At 32.1% G+C, this 7,215-nt stretch overlaps 1 long non-coding RNA gene across 1 annotated transcript; it reads right to left on the bottom strand.

Annotated features, from left to right (window-relative positions):
- Nucleotides 1-844: 844 nt before the first annotated feature.
- On the bottom strand, nucleotides 845-5,112 carry LOC139485725 (uncharacterized). Its single transcript, XR_011655376.1, has 3 exons — nucleotides 4,781-5,112; nucleotides 2,185-2,277; nucleotides 845-1,156 (listed from the first exon to the last, which is right to left on the bottom strand). It is a non-coding gene; the product is annotated as an uncharacterized lncRNA (long non-coding RNA).
- Nucleotides 5,113-7,215: the final 2,103 nt, after the last annotated feature.

Genomic DNA, 7,215 nt, shown 5'->3' with positions numbered 1-7,215 from the left:
ATTTCCCTGAAGGAAAAAGATTTTTCCTCAAGGGAAATTGTTTTTTCCTCAAGGGAAAAAGATTTCCCTTAGGGAATTTGCTGCATAATTATTTCCTTTGAGGAAATCTATTTCCTTTGAGGAAATTCTATTTCCTTAGAGGAAATTCTTTTTCCTTTGAGGAAATTTGCAGCTTCAAATTTTCCTTGGAGGAAATACTTTTTCCTGTGAGGAAATTTGTAGCTTCAAATTTTCCTTGGAGGAAATACTTTTTCCTGTGAGGAAATTTTTGACAAACACTTTTCCTTGGAGGAAAATTCAAGACAACTAATTTCCTCTAAGGAAATCATTGATCTTCAAATTTCCTCTAGGGAAATTTCTGAACATCAAATTTCCCTTAAGGAAATGTTTTTCCTCTATGGAAATTTCATAACAGTACAAACAGTATTAATATATTTTCTCCTAGACTGAATTATTGATACAAAAGATAATTAAAACTTTAATACTGTAATACAAATTTTCATGGTGAGTATTAAACATACAAAAACAAAAGGCTGACTGTTTAGCATGTTTAAGACAATACAATAATAAGCAAAATGCTATGAATATCATACCATTTGTGATGTTATTAATATTGTGCTCATATTTGCATATTAAATAAAATAAACACTTTTCATGTCAAATTAACTTGTCTTCTGTTTCAGCTGCTGTGTATTCGACCCCCTACATAACAGTTCAGTGCATAAATAATTCAATCCACAAGACATCTTCCTTCAATTGGTTGAATAAATTTTGGCAACGTATGTTCTTCAAACATCTTCTTTGTATATTTGATATGATGGCGCCATGTACATGAATTGACAAAGCAGGTGTTTATTTCGACTACAAACATGACAAAGATACTATTTTTTTTCTTAATTTCTCCATAATCCATCAGTTAATATGAATGTAGGTTGTTACATTTTACACAATTGTGTTCTTTGATAGTACTCCATTTTGTTTATAGCAATTTTGTAGGATTTTTTCTATTTCTTTTTCCAGAAAAACACACAGTTGAGTTCATTTCACATTAATAATCCAATTAGCACATTATGTAGAAAAGTATTAACAATTAAGTTTCCTCTTCAGTATAGACCTGCAGGACCTGTTGATGATCATAAAAACCAAGATATCTGACCTATAAATACACAAAATAAAAAAAAATGTTATAAATGGAGAAAAAAACAGCAATATAAATAAGCTTATTTTATCATATTTTAATGAACATTTTGAGAAACTTTCATTTGATATTCTTACTTGTCATGCTTATGAGTTCTCTTATTTCCGTGCTTTGTGTCCAAGATTCAATATTCGTTGTTTAGTGCCTTGCAGTGATATTTAAAGTTGAGCCACTTGCAATAGTTGTTATAGAATGTTCATATGTTGTGTTAATATTTGAACCACTGTCCTATATTATGGTCAGGTTGAGTGCTCACAGACATGAGGCCTAAATTAATATATTGTTTGTTTCCCTAATCCCTATTCTGACAAGCCAGGTGTGGGTAGGTAGGTAGGTAAATAATTTTATTTTTCCCAAAAGCCTGAATATTATCGGATGATCCGGCAAGCCCGAAAATCAGAAATGAATAAAATAATATTTGGCTTAGTTTTGACAATAAAATTTTATGAGTAGGGCCATTTTTGTAGGGTCGGTCAGGATTGGAGAAACAAACAATATTTTATATTAGGCATGATTTTTTTTTATTAATTGTTATTGACTTTGAACATGTTGAATTAAGTTGGATTGTTTAAATCTTTATATGTTGAGATCTTTAATGGATGACCTATAAAGGAAGTGTTTTCTCATTAGTGAAGGCAGGCCCATGATTGGCCTTTAATTTCTTGCATCCGCTTCATTGAACTCTGGTGGAAAGGTCACTCATTTACCATACCACATTTTCTTATTTTTATATGAGTCATCATTCAAAGGCAATTTCTTTTATTACTGTAATTTAGAAATTATCGAAACTTTTTAGTAATGCGAATAATGTGACTGGGTGAGTATCGCAAAAATAAGAAATCATATTTTGATAACAGAAACATATATATATATATATATATATATCATGTAACTATATAGATCTTTATGCAGATTTTTTTTGTAATCACAATAAGTTGTCCCTTCCCTGAAAAATCTGAATTTACAGTATATAGAAGTGGTCTTACCATTTAGGCCTTTATGTATTCTGTTTATCTTGTTTTGCGCTCATTTCTATTGTAACTGTTTATATTTTTCATCATTTTTCTATATTTCTTGTCCTATAAAACATTAAAAGGATAAAAACTATTATAAAACATCAGTTTGTGTTTTTCTTTATATTCAGTTATATTTAAAAAGAATGGAATATTTGTACTATTTCATTTCACAAACTTTTTGCCAGTCATGACTTTCAAAGACTTCCACCCTGGTCAATAGTTTAAAAAACAAAAATTCCCATACTTTTTCTTTGTGTTCGTACTAATTTTTCATTTGACAACACAGACATGATTCAACTATTCTTCTAAAATTTGTTTCGCTTGACTACGTTAAACTCTGAAATATTGTTAACAGTATAATCTGTATGTGTCTCACATGTCAAAATTTCAAATTAATATATAAATCAGATAAAAATGCTATGCATGGCTCAGCTTGATACAAACGTATAGGTTGAACCCAGAACAGTTGGGGCAAGTATGGACACAACATTCAAGCTTGATACAACTCTGAATTTTAAATTTGGATTGTGATTCAATAGTTGATGCAGCATAGGTTTCTGACACAGAATGAATGCGGTCCAAGTACTTAAAAATTTTAAATTGACAATTAACCTCTAAAATGGTCCAATATTCAAAATCTCAATACATGGTTAGATGCAGCATATCAACATGATCAAAGAACCCCAATAATTCATTTTTTGGTGAAATCAAATAAAGTTAAATTTTGGACCTTTTAGAACTCAATGTGGACCAATTTGATAATGGGTCAAAATATCAAAAATCTTAATGAATGGTTAGATTGAGCATATTAAAGAGCCCCATATAATCAATTTTTGTTGAAATCAAACAAAGTAAAATTTTGGACCCCGATTTGGATCAACTTGAATTTGGGCCCATAATAAAAAAATCTAAGTAAATATTCAGATTCAGCATATTAATCTGAACACCAAGAATTTAAATATTGTTAAAATCAAAATAAGTTAATTTTGGACCCTTTGGACCTTAAGGTAGACCAATTTAAACAGGACCAAAAAACTAGGAATCTAAATACACAGTTAGATTTGGCATATCAAAGAACTCCAATAATTCAATTTTCTATAAAATCAAACAAAGTTTAATATTGGCCCCTATTGGCCCCTAATTCATGTAATTCATTTGTAATTCCTAAACTCTGAACAAAAACTCTGGTCATAAACCTTGTGTTTGAATTTCATAGATTTCTATTACTTGTACTAAAGTTATTAAGCGAAAACTAAATGACCTGGGACAACGACGACTACATGATAAAATTGAGAATGGAAAAAGGGAATGTGTCAAAGAGACAACAACCTGACCATAGATTTGAGGGTTGGAATCCTTTTCTTTTACCGAGCAATGCATTTGAATGGGAGATATAGTTGGAACCCCTCTTTGCTCTTGGTTGGGACCCCCCCTTTTAAAATGGCTGGATCCGCCCCTGAGATGCATTATAGAAAAATCTATAAGCTTTAACTCAAAATAAGGATAATTTTATTTTTAAAGGGCAGGCACAGATCCAGAGGGGGGTTCAAGGGATTGGAACCCCCCTTTTTTGGATAATCAATGCATTTGAATAGGGACATGTAATTGAACCCCCCCCCCCCCCCCCCTTCCCCTTTTGTCCTGGGTTAGAATCCCACCCCCACCCCTTTTTAAAATGACTGGATCCGCCCCTTAAGGGTCTATAATTAAGTTTGACAACATCAGACGACATACTACTTTATCAAAAAAAAAATGCCACATTTCATCCAATTTAATTTCATCCCTTACTTGCTACATGTATTTCATCCATAATATTTAAAGAAATAAATTTGGGAGGAGTATGATTTTAATTCATTTGTAATTTGCAAGTTATTAACTATCCAAACTAGAGACCTAATAGAGTAGATATACTTGACTAATTTAAATCAAACTTGGGATGACTGGGAACAAAGATTTAAGGGAATAGATGACAGTTTACCTACAATGACCTAGTTTCATAGCAATAGCATACATTAATAAAGACTGTACATGGTCATTCTTATGTTTAAACATGGTTTAAACTTTGGGTGTTCATTTTTTAATGTTTAACATGTTTAAAGCTAACAATTTCAACTACATACATGTATCAAGATTTGATCCTACATTATTTAAATATTGAAATAAATAGCTTTTTAAATTTGGATCTATATATAATTGTGAATGTCACATGGATGTATTTTAATGTAAAGCATCTGAAAAATCATTAGCCATCTCATATTTATTTCAGTTCTTCAAAAGGCAAATTTATATGAGCTTATGCTGAAATTAGAGATTTCTTATTAAGGAGAAATCCCTGCCCCCCTTTTTGTGTGAAAAATTTTGTTGATTATATAGGGAATCACAGAAACATGACTGAGGCAAGCATCCCCCATCTGAACACCCCCCCCCCCCCCCATGAATATGTTTTTTTTAGCTTGTGTAGTTGCAAGTCAGTAAGGACTCTAAGGAGGCAACCATTTGATTTGTAGGCCGGGTGAAAAATGTGATTAATCTTGCTTTGTAAACTTGTGCTATAAATAAAAATTACCAATCCATTAAAAAATCCGTGAGCCCAATCTCATCCAGTGAAATAGATTATAGTCTGTTTTCGAAGTTATATGGAAGTAAGTTAGTAGTCCAGATAATTATGACGCATTGCAAGGCATTTTTTTCTAAGGAGAAGTGTAGAATGGGGGAATGGAACCAATAAATTGATCGGATCCGAAATGTTCTTCCCAGTAAAGGAGCACCTATTATTTTGTAGGTAATTATTATTAGTGTCGGTGGTCTCACAAGTAAATCAGAGTGAATATTGCATGCACATTAAAATTAGCAGAGAAGAGACAATTATCAACTTGTGTATTATTCATTTTCTCGCAGTTATTTACGGTAAATAAAAATATATATCCGAAAACAGGTGTTCGGTTCTAGTACTATATAGTGGCTATAGTATATGACTTTTTAATAACAATTATCAATTATATCTGTATTCTGTGGCGGGTCGAAGGGGATGGAATCCGGGGTTGGCCTCCCCTAGCATTTTGTGAGCAATCATTGCATAAATGATAATCTCGGGAATCCTCTCAAGTTCCTATGTACAAGGTGATAGGACGTTCCGTTGGAATAGGTTACCTGATCATCAGGAAAAGTTTTAAGGCATAGCGTGAAAAGGTAACCTATTCCAACGGAACCGAACGTCCTATCACCTTGTATATAGGAACCTTAAAAATATGTGAATAGGTCGGGAAAAACTCTCTTTTGACACCAATCAAAACGCAAACAATATGGGAAAAGATAACATTTTAACCTACACAATATATGAATAAGGTATACACTTTTGAAATCTAAATTATATGAAAAGGGTGGGGTAACAGAAAACCAGCGGCAACGACACCCTTACTTTTTATAAATAACAAGTTACAATGAAATGTAACCGTTTCCTGTTCCCGAATTTTCCCGCCAAAAAGCACATGGCTTTCAACAATTGTAAACAAAGCATTCAATTTGTGATCATGGATTACAGCATTAATTAATTTACTTTGGATGTAGATATTCAACTTAAGGTACAGTTAAAGCAATGTTTTTTCTTTCTTCTGGATTATAACTACTTTGAAAGATCAGCTTAAAAAATAAAGCTTTTCAGAAAAACATTCGTATTTTTGTCTATAAAATCCAGTATAAAATTCAAGTAATTCAACATTAGTTTTATTAAGTTTACAAAAAATATTCGTAATTTTTAATATATTTTTGATGGTACGAGTTTGCAGTGGTACGACTTCCCGGTGGTACGAGTTTACTTTTTTGGTACGAGTTAACATGGTACGAGTTTTCGTTGGTACGAGTTAACTTGCTTCCGTTGGAACCCCCTTTATCATGGCTGGATCCGCCCATGATTTTACATGTAAATCAAGCCCCGGGTATTTGTTGGCATAACGGTAACCACGAAAAGGGGGGGGGGGGCTAATTAAAAGCACGAGGAATTATAAATATGCAATTCAACAGGGGTAGAGTGCATCGAGGAATGGGAATTAAAATTGTCTCTTCACGATGATCGAAAAAAGTATCTTGCACGTTATTTTCATCATCTTGTCTGAAACACTCTGAATAATGAGCTTCAAGGCGAAAACAAGGCATGTGAAATACTAATAACATGCACTTCTTTTTTTATACGTTGTATGGACAAACCCATAAATCCCTCAACAAAAATTGCTTGATTCATGTCATATCAAATAAATTACAGCGCGGAAAGGTAACTTTAATTTAATATCAAAACTAAATTTTTGTTATATTTTTCAATAAATTTATAAATCTTAATTAGGCATGCGTTGCGTGAGTTCCATTTCATGAGACCTACACAGATTTCTATAAAACAAATCAAAAATTATAAATACATGTACAGTTTTTCAATTCTTTCCGGCATAGATAAAAAAAATGTATATAATCTATATACGATTTGGTTGAATTATTTCACTTCATTTTAATGATAAATCCTTTAGTTCTTAAATTTTTAATTAAAATGAATTTATCATTTTGATATCTAACGATAAACTTTTTAAATTGAAGTGACATGGTCAGTAACCTAATTAGTTGCATGGCTGATTACCATCTTACAGGTGACCCAGTAATTTTCCATATGACAGTAGCGTGTACCCTCGGGGTTATATCGGGGTGTGTATAACTTATTTTCTGGGGAACATCCTGTCCACGTGTAGTACTTAGCATATATTGCAACAGATGACATTAAACAAATTTAAAGCTATTTTGCAGTATTCCTCTGGTTCAAAATTTTCCTTAAACAGTCTGTAAGTTCGTAGCGTATTGCCACCTCTACCCGATATAGATTTATCAGAATGCAAAACAGCATGCCAATTATCGACATGTTTTCTATGTAATTTTGACATAACATTTTTTATAACATAGTTAGTGTCCATATTTTCAGGACACGATAAATGACTTAAATTTAGTTCACAGAAGGTTTTCTTT

Source organism: Mytilus edulis, chromosome 8, assembly GCF_963676685.1.
Source record: "Mytilus edulis chromosome 8, xbMytEdul2.2, whole genome shotgun sequence".
Classification (NCBI taxonomy): domain Eukaryota; kingdom Metazoa; phylum Mollusca; class Bivalvia; order Mytilida; family Mytilidae; genus Mytilus; species Mytilus edulis.
Note: the sequence above shows the minus strand (reverse complement) of the source record. Positions and strands in the feature narration are given on the sequence as shown.